The following is a 10895-nucleotide window of genomic DNA, read 5'->3' on the forward strand; positions in this document are numbered from 1 at the left end:
GCTATCAAACTGAAGTCGTCAAAGTTGTTCTTTAAGTTTTGGAAAAGGATTAGAATGGATAGGGCCAAGTCGGGAGTATATGGTGGTTGATTGGCAACAGTGAACCCAGGGCGTCGGATTACTGCAGATGTAGCAGCAGCGCTAGTGTATGGTCTGATAATGTCTTGCTGAAGAAGAGGGTGATCCACGTGTGGAAAAACTCTCAGAATTCGAAACTCAATTGCAGCATACTGTTTGTCATGCATAGAATTAGTTACGTTACACACCGCCATGTTATACGTTGCAATTCGGAGTCCTCTAGCGGCAGATGGTAGCAAGTAGAGTTAGCGAAGCGGGGAAGGCGATGTAAATGCATGGCGCGTAAAATCTGAACCGATATTGAGAATAGAACAAAAAATACGGAGACTTCACTTTTCAGCACGCCCTCGTAAAAATAATAATAATAACAGTAAAATTTTTGTACATGGCTGCACGTTCAGAGACCGTGAATAGTTACAATTGAAAGAAAACAGTCATCGGTCACTATTTTTGACGAATTAACCGGGTTTCAACACTGCTAGGAGCGTCTTCCTCATCTTCCTCACATTTTAAATCAAAGAATGGTCTATAACATGGTCACAGAATTATGACGGAAAACATATGATACAGAGCATCAGTACAGAATCATCGTGAAGGACTGGCAGTGCTTATATGTCATTTATAAAATAATAAATATGCCAAAAGGGCATTATCACAAAGATATTTAAGATAAAAAATTGTGATGGGGAGCCACTAAGGGCTGCTCGTTCGTTACGCGGTTACAGGTTGCAAACGGACTCCGGACCGGAAGATGGTTCGTGTAGCGAGTGGGATATCATAAAGCACACCAACCAATTCATGTTGCGAAAACTATCGATACTCTGCCAGTCAAATGCTGTGGTATAAGACGATGTCCGAGTACTGATTGTCCACTCTATCACACCAAATAGTCACAGCAGAACTATGTTAATGTCTTCGTACTGCAGCTAAACGAGGATTCTCATACGCCCACACGTGCATGTTATGATCATTCACGATGCCCGCAAGGATAAGAATGCTCTCATTTGCATACCGTAACCGGCGACCGAACAGTGGATCATCAGCATGGCGCCAGAGAAGCCATTGAGAAAAATTCTGACGTCTAGGGTAGTCTACAGGAGTCAGGTCCTGAACCTTCTGCAGGTGAAGTAAATGGAATTTCTGGCTCCGAAGCATGCGCAATACTATTGATTGAGGAACCCTTAAAGTGGGACTGACACGGCGGGTGCTTATGATCGATTCTTCACCTATCATTTCTAGTATATTCTCCACGCCCACTCCACTCATTTGAGAACTACCTAACCGTGGCTTGCCATGAATGCCATATTCCTTTGAACACCTATCCACAGTTCTGAGAGTCTGAAGCTTTGGTACTCTTCCGTTTGGAAACATTTCAGTATACCGTGCCTTGCTGCTGGGGCATTATCTTCTGATGCACCGTAAAGGAGGTCATACCAGCGCACTAACCGTCTGAGTGCGCCATCGTTCCCTACACAATGTCTGCAGTCTATGAAATCTGACAGAATGAATGTACTCAGTGCATCTGGTGCCTCTGCGCTATAACAGCGCCATAGAGTTCAACAGACCACACCACGTCAAAGTCAAATAAACAAAGCCATTTCAAGCCAGAATCAGCCGAGCAGTCTAGAGGGATGTATAAATCACCAGTCATATGAAGACGAACACGACAGCCAGAAGCTTGTACTCGTCCATGATGTAATGCCTATCGCAAATGACATTATGAATCATAACTCAGAAATAAAGTAATTTCAGACAAAACTTTATTTAACCTTTCACTATTATTTTGATGCACGCCTTACACCCACGGAGTGTGTACAGAATTCTGAATCATCCTGTATATTGAAAACGGCCCTGGTAGCTGAGTAGTTAGCGCGACGGAATGTCGTACCTAACGGCCCGGGTTCGATTCCCGACTGGGTCGGAGATATTCTCCGCTCAGGGACTGAGTGTTGTCCTTATCACCATGATTTCATCCCCATCGACACAGTGGTGTCAACTCGAAAAACTTGCACCAGGCGAACGGTTTACCCGGCGGGAAGCCCTAGCCACACGGCATTTTCATTTCCAAAACATCAGAGAGGCTATTACGCTTGCTTCCTAGCCTTCCTTGTGGCACACCCGATTTCACTTTCGTTTGGCATAATCAATTTCGAATCGTTGAATAGACCGTACTGGCTTGTATTACGCAAATATTTATGTAGCCAATAATATGTGTGAAGACTGTAGGATCTTCTCTTGGTTAGTATGTGACGATGTGGTACAGAGTGGAGCGCCTTACAGAAATCTACGATAGCTGCTCACCTGCCTCTAAGATTGTTTGCAAGATATGGTGTATGAATTAAGAAAGCTGTGTTCCACGCGAGTGCTTTCTTTGTAAGTCAATGCTGACTCTTTGACAGAAGCTTGTTCTCCTTCAGCGACGTCATAATTCTGTGTTTATAATTCTGTATGGGTGTGGAGAACATACTGTGTTTATAATAAGCTCCCGGTCCTACAATGGACTCTTTTTTTTTTTTTTCTTTTTTTTCAATACTGAATTCAGTGCATTTGATATATTACCATTTTTGTAAGTGAGAGTGATCTGTGCTCTTGCCACTACATTGTTCGCTGCGAAGTAGGCTATCGATAAACATGAACTAAGAGATAAACTGATTTCTTTCATAGCGCCTTTCTCGCTTTTAAGTAGTTTTTATTTTATTTTATTTTTTTAAATATAAATAGCGGGTATGCCAATATCGACATCGCTTATTTGGGAGTAGAATATGGAATTTAAAATTTTTCCTTTTCACCTCCTGTCCGAAGATTCGGCATCAGATAGCGTGACAAGAGAATATATGCAAGTTTTCAACCTGTTCATTGACTTTACTTACGATCAGAACTTCCTAGGATATTCCGATAAGTCTTTCGCCAGGTTCTGAATCCGAAAATTTCACTGAAGTGACAAACGTCATGCGATACCAATATGGTCATATGCAGATGGTGGTAGTATAATACGGCAGTACATTGTACTTAGGAGATTTATGTGAAAAGGTTTCCGACTTTATTATGGCCGCACAACATGGCCTGCAGAGCCTCTTCAGGACTCGTGACCATATCGATTGGACGTAGACGACTGGAACTGTGGCCTGGTCAGGTCAGTGCCGAAGCTGATGGTAGTGTTCGAGTGTGGCGCAGATCCCACGAAGTCAAGGACCCAAGTTGTCAACAAAACTGGTGGTGGCTCCAAACGGTATGACCTCTGTTTTGGCCGGCCGCGGTGGTCTAGCGGTTCTAGGCGCGCAGTCCGGAACCGCGCGACTGCTACGGTCCCAGGTTCGAATCCTGCCTCGGGCATGGATGTTTGTGATGTCCTTAGGTTAGTTAGGTTTAAGTAGTTCTAAGTTCTAGGGGACTGATGACCACAGAAGTTAAGTCCCGTAGTGCTCAGAGCCATTTGAACCATTTTTGACCTCTGTTTTCATAGAGTAGACTAGATCCTCTGGTCCATCTATTCGAAACGGTTATGTTCGGCTGCTTGTATCCATTCATGGACTTCTGTTCCAAATTGTTATGGATGACAATGCGCCATGTCATCGGGCCACAATTGTTCGCGATTGGTTTGAAGAACATTCTGGACAATTCGAGCGAATGATCTGTTTGCGCAGATAGTGCGACTTCAATTTATGGGTCATAATAATAATAATTATAATAATACACCAAACGTAAATCTATTAAATTATTATCCATGTTTCCTTACTGATTGAAATAATTAAGCACAAGCAAAAAGATTTAGCTCCAACTAAAATCTTAATATGAACATACATTACACCATTTCAGTCTAGTTCACAATCATTCACTTCCGAATACAGGACAGACACTAAAGTATGGCGGTATTCGCGACTTTCTCTTAGATTAATGTTTCTGGCATCCGCCTCAAGCGATCGTTAGCAGATTTCCGAATTAGATTACTTTGATGGGGTATACAACTTGTCTAATATTACAAATACTGCACCGTACCGTACGATTGTCGATTCCTATCCGGATCAGTGAACACACCAATTGGTGACGTATTACATTTAATGACACTGAAACAGAAATTATTTTTGTATCTTTAGTCCGAAAAAAAACACGTTTCTGTACTTACTGCAACGTCGTCTTCATCCTCAGTTACTCGAGAAATCAGTAAAGTACACGAAAAGTAAAGTTAATAGATTGCTGTTTACAGGCTATAATATTACTTACATCGGAACTCCTTTCTTTTACAAACAGTCGGTAGACGACTTTGCTTGTAATCACTGAGGCAGAAAATTATAAAAAGAGATCTGCATTTTTTACGCTGGAAAGGATACGCAGAGAAAAAGTTTTTAACAGCTCAATGAATCGAAAGATTAAGTTAAATGCAATTAAATTAGATGCTCGAGAACTTTTTTCCCGGAAGCAGTTCATTATTTCTCTTTAACGACGCTGTGGATGCTGTTGACAAGATAGTGTAGTTAAAGAAGTTTGACAGCTGTCTCTGAAGAAAACAAGCGTTATAACTTCGGTAACGTAATACTGTATTGATCTATTGCGAATTCAAGTATAGTTGCTTCCATGATACTCAGTAACCGATATCTCCGCAAGTTCACACGTCCATGACGCCTCAGCGTTACATCTCACGCAGTGAAATGCGTGGAAAGGAACAGTTAAACTTATGTGTGTCATTGTCTCATTTCCTTCACCACCAGTGAAATAGGCTGTCCTATACAGAAGTTCATCATCTCACAAAATACCCAAGTAGTTCTCAACGTTCTTCAAACGTTTGTTGAAGAGAAAATAGTGTGTGCAAGAATTTATTACTAGGTACCGTCAAATATACTGTGGATGGGTGTATGCATACGCAATGAAGCCTAATGGGAAAAATCTTGTAGACATATGAAACCGCTAGTAGTCCTCAGATTGCATTATTGATAGTCCGCACCTCTGTACTGTCAGTGCCGTGACCGCTTTCTACCATCGTTCAGCTTAGGCACGTGAGTCACCCTACCAATCATTATTTCCTCCACAGTACTTTGTCGTGTAGGCACTGCTACAGAAAACAATACACAAAACAACATGACAGATTTAGCATTTTATGGACACATGCAGCGACCATTATATTTCTGCGACATATTCTCCAAGTGTGCAGAAGTGCTGCCAAGCTCACTAATTGCTGTATTTCATCATTAACATGACTTTAAATTATAGACATATGCCCGTACGATACCCACTACTTTTCTGGTCTGCAAAGGGTTCTTCAACACTATGATTTATATCTTACACTGATCTAGGAAGCTCTGCCAAATACATCATTATAAGGTACTAGTTCCTCGCTCTTCTTTTGTCTTTAACTTCATTTCTATAGTTACCGATGCATCAACACGTATGTTGACACGTAGTAGGATATGTCGTATACGTAGTATGTGAGTCAACTCGTTGATAACGCATATGCCTGACAAAAGCTACACGGTCAGTGTAGAATTGTCTATTATGAATCATGTGCACCAATAATCGTGTGATAATTTGTTCGTAGGCGCGCATGTATGCATCATCGAAGAAGTGGTCCATAGAGAAGTTGTTGATGAGCGTGTGTATGCAAATACGACACGATAAGTATACTTGCTTCCAAAATACTAGCCTGTTAAAAACCCTTTAAATTCCGATAAAATGTTCTCGACACCGGTGAAATTAAATTCTGATAATTTTTTTTCAACACAGACGGAATCATGCTTTTTGCTTCACAAAAGCTGTACATTGCAACATAAAGACGAATGTGCAAATATTGACAAGTTTCTTTTTCCTAACTTTTTATCCAGCATTAACCATTTCCATTGAAGTCTTTTACACAAAGATTATTATTCTGTATTTGTATTGTGTGTGTATTTTCTTCCTATTATACGCTATGTGATAAATAACACTAGTCAACAGCTATGTGATAAATAACACTAGTCAACAGCTGTTCTGCATTTGGGATGTTGTAATATTGGTAATTTTCGACTCACAAACATTAGTATACGCTCAATAGTAAACGCCTGATGGCCTGCAATTTTCAAACAATTATAATGTAAAAGAAATGAACCGTCGCCCAGCAGCGACAGAATCCATCTATCTTTGCCCTAAATCGCTCCAGGCAGATTCCGGGATGGTTCCTTTGAAAGGGCACGGCCGACTTCCTTCCCCATCCTTCCCTAATCCGACGAGACCGATGACCTCGCTGATTGGTCTCCTCCCCCAAACAACCCCAACCCCATCTTTGCCGCTCCTGCGCAGTGGCTGTAAATCTCTGTGTACACGTATCGATTAATTATATAAAAAGATTTATGTCGTTTCAAGACAAATGAAGCCTTTACCGTTTCACATTTTACTGTTTCTATTCGATGAAAGGGGGACGCAGACTTGAATTAATTACGAGCAGGCACCATTAAGAGGACATTAATCTCAAGTTTTGCCTGTTATGTGCAAAGCTTTTGTTAATACGCACCACCTATTGTAACTGTAATATAAAAAGCTACGTAGCATTAAAAACGTGTGTTATATATGAAGTATGCTTATTTAGACAAATTATTCTTACCAGGTGGGATTGACGGAGGACATCGAAAGGGTGCCAAAAAGGGCAGCTCGTTTTGTATTATCACGTAATAGCGGAGAGAGTGTGGCAGATATGATACGCGAGTTGGGATGGAAGTCATTAAAGCAAAGGCGTTTTTCGTCGCGGCGAGATCTATTTACGAAATTTCAGTCACCAACTTTCTCTTCTGAATGCGAAAATATTTTGCTGAGCCAACCTACATAGGTAGGAATGATCATCAAAATAAAATAAGAGAAATCAGAGCTCGAACAGAAAGGTTTAGGTGTTCGTTTTCCCCGCGCGCTGTTCGGGAGTGGAATGGTAGAAAGATAGTATGATTGTGGTTCGATGAACCCTCTGCCAAGCTCTTAAATGTGAATTGCAGAGTAATGATGTAGATGTAGAAGTATCTCCATCTCCTCATTACTTGAATGTTAATCGTTTTGTATCAATTTATCTCCAGAACTTACGATCACGCTCATGGACCGAACGCAGCATTGAGGCAGGAGGAACATTATCGTTTTCATATCATTTCTGGATCAATCCTTTTTAATTGTGTAGTGTTGTTTTTTTCTTTTAAAGTCAGTAAAACCTTTGGTCCCTTAGTGTCGATCCAGGTATGACATAATCGCGGTCATGAAAACGCGCGTAAATGATAATGTTGCTTCCTGCCAATCTCAAATAAATAAACATGCTGCTCTATATCCAAAGAATGTCAGGTATTTAAACAATATTTATCAGGTGAAATAATCATTAGAGTGTCTTGTTATGATAAGACAATACAATCAATCTCTGATTCTGTTGCCAAGTTACACACAAAACTTCATTATATCTTCAACACAACATTTTTTGTAACATTACAATGTGATACATCGATTAGTATGTATTTTGGTGTGTAGAATCCGAATATACCTTTCAAAATGTTGTACCACGGACATTGTTGACTTTTTGAAGTTTTTTATTTTTCGTATTCGTATTCGTAACATTTTTGAGTTTTTGAAGGTTTTTTTTATTTTTCATATTCAGTATTTCGCTTTTTGCTGTTCTTCTGTTTTGATGTTTAATTGTTTGTTTTTGATTTGCAGAGGAGAGCTAGAAGAGCTACAAATCGTCAGTAAATGGTTGGCCCAGTAATCCACTGGTGCGAAAGTGATCCTCAGTGGGTATTTCCTGTGAAAGATAGTGCAAACTTTTTGTGTTTAAAACTTACATTAAGAAAAATGGCAACTAGTAAATCTCGTTTCTGTCTAAACCACCCGACAACTTGTCGTTAGGATGGAATATAAATTGCATTTTGATTGTCCTGTTGGTGATCAGGATAAAAATTTTGCACCTAATATTGCCTGCATAACCTGTACTACAACCTTAACCGAGTGCTTGAAAGTAAAACGTCGAGCCATGCCATTCACTGTTCCGCTGGTGTGGTGTGAGCCTAATGACCATTATTTAGACTGTTACTTCTGTCTTACAAATATTTCGGAACATTCAAGCAAAACTAGACATAAAATAAAGTATCCAAATGTATCTTCAGTGCATTTGGCTGTGCCCCACAATGAGGGGTTGCCTGTTCCTGTCTGTAACTTGAAAACCACGAAACCAGACCCATGTCAAGTGAATCAGAACGTATTGAACATATAGAACTGTACTGCCCTCAATGTCATGACACTTCGCCTCAGTTCTTTAATTAAAAGAAATTGAACGATTTGATTCACGATCTAGAACTTTCGTAACAGCAAGCTGAACTCTTTGGGTCGAGACTGCAACAACGGAACCTTCTACCTCCAGGCACAAAAATTTCCTGTCTCAGACCAATAGTTGCTTTCTTCGCTCAATATTTCGATATGTAGAATTCAATGTGTATATGCAGAGATGTCAACGGTCTGATGATGCAGCTAGGTGTACAACATAATCCACAGGAGTGGCGACTATTTATTGACTAGTAAAACCAGCTTGAAAGCAGTACTACGCATAATGGCAATGCATTTCCACCGCTACCTTCGGTTTACGCATACCGCTTTCACGGGGATACAGTTAGCTGGTTCAAATGGCTCTAACCACTATGGGACTTAACATCTGAGGTCATCAGTCCCCTAGACTTAGAACTACTTAAACATAACTAACCTAAGGACATCACACACCTCCATGCCCGAGGCAGGATTCGAACTTGCGACGTAGCAGTCGTGCGGTTCCGGACTGAAGCGCCTAGAACTGATCGGCCACCGCGGCCGGCAGTTAGCTGGTAAACAGTGTATATGAAACGAAGTCAGAGACGCGACTGAGCAATCGCTTACACGTGTTTTAGAATTCTTGAAATCCGGACGTGGAGAGTATGGAGAGAACGTCTTTGCAAAGATATTCACCATGGGGGAATTTTGACAGTGGCAGTAATAGGAAGAATGAGAAAATATTCCCATCTTCAAAGAAGAACTTGAATCCCTCCACAAGAATGGCGGAATGGGAGGGAGTGTAAAGCTCAACCCCTCTGTGGCATTCGTTAACAGACAGATTTCTCCACTTTCGTGCCAAAAGGATACCACCACGGAAACTTCCTCAGTCAGGTCGATGCAGTACTTCTTGATGTTTAAAAAGTTTTTTTTACTAAGCTTCACCGCAGTGCTTCTTAACAAATGTGCGATGATATGGGGAAACAAATGAAATATGTGACTGAATTGAGGACATGTTTGTGGAGAGGATTGTAGGGAGGATGCAGCTTGTTATCTTGGATGGAGATTAGAGGAAACTTCAGATGTGCCCTAGGGACTTGTGTTCGGATCCTTACTGTTAGAGTATTGTACCTTGAGGACACTCTACTCGGGGGCACATGAAGTTTCCTGGTTGCTGTTTCAATCTAGTGACTGATTTTAGAATGAAGGGCCGAGCACTGGAGACCGCCAGAAGCAGTTACTGTCATGTTCCACTCTTTCTGTTGTTGTAAGAGATGAGATTGTGTTTTGCGCAGCATTTGTAAGGTTTTTGAGTCACACACATTTATGTACTACGTAATATGTTAAATTATTTAGAAGATATTGTTAACTTTCCATTTCCAAAATTTTATGATGAGTAAAATTCTGTGTTTGTTTTGCTAATTATATAACTTATGGACGGTTAAACCATAATTCGTTGGTTGTGCAGCTTCTTGTACCCTGAAACGGAAGGTCTTCTGCCCTGGAACGTTTGATACTGACAAATGTACTTACACTCACTCACTCCGTCTTCAGGCCACGAGTGGCCTACCGGGATCATCCGACCGCCGTGTCATCCTCGGTGGAGGATGCGGATAGGAGGGGCGTGGGGTCAGAACACCGCTCTCCCGGTCGTAAGATGGTATTCTTGACCGAAGCCGCTACTATTCAGTCGAGTAGCTCCTCAATTGGCATCACGAGGCTGAGTGCACCCCGAAAAATGGCAACAGCGCATGGTGGCCTGGATGGTCATCCATCCAAGTGCCGACCATGCCCGACAGCGCTTAACTTCGGTGATCTCACGGGAACCGGTGTATCCACTGTGGCAAGGCCGTTGCCGCAAATGAACTTAGGTCCTTTAATATATTAACAATTTTTAACAGTTTAGAAAACGGAAATTATTGTTGGTTTGCAATAGGAAAACTGTAAATTTGTGGTAAGTTCTATGGGACCAAACTGCTGAGGCCATCGGTCCCTCGGCTTAAACAATACTTAATCTAACTTAAACTAAGTTACGCTAAGGACCACACACACACACACACACACACACACACACACCCATGCCCAAGGGTGGACTCGGATCTCCGACGGGGAGCGCCGCGCGATCCGTGGCAAGGAGCCCCAGACCAGAAGGCTACCTCACGCGGTGGCTTGCAACAGCTTCTATTTGTAAATAATCTATTTGAATTGTTTTAAAAATAGATTAAAGAGGGTCTTGACCGAAATAAAAATTTATTTGCAATCGTTACCTGCTTGGGTCAAAATGTGACCCATCTCCAAACCCTTTATACCATGATGGTAGGCGGTAGCGGTGAACGGAACAGGTGTTGTGACTCCATAAACGTTAACCGCCACCATCATGGTATAAATGTTCTGAAGATGATTACGTTCTGACGGAAACCGGTAACCATTCCCAATAAATACGCTACTGTGTTTAACGAAGAGAATATTCTCAAAAATTACTGTCTATGTTGTAACTGACTTTTGACTGTAACTGTCCCAAATTTCAATAGGTACGAGATTTACACATTTTTTTACACATTTGGAAAACCTTAAGTTGCAGAGTAAGT

General features: G+C 41.2%; 1 pseudogene; it reads right to left on the bottom strand.

The window, feature by feature from the left end:
• Positions 1–10046: 10046 nt before the first annotated feature.
• LOC124778642 lies at positions 10047–10164 on the bottom strand (annotated as a pseudogene).
• Positions 10165–10895: the final 731 nt, after the last annotated feature.

The sequence above is a fragment of the Schistocerca piceifrons genome, chromosome 2, assembly GCF_021461385.2.
Source record: "Schistocerca piceifrons isolate TAMUIC-IGC-003096 chromosome 2, iqSchPice1.1, whole genome shotgun sequence".
Lineage (NCBI taxonomy): Eukaryota > Metazoa > Arthropoda > Insecta > Orthoptera > Acrididae > Schistocerca > Schistocerca piceifrons.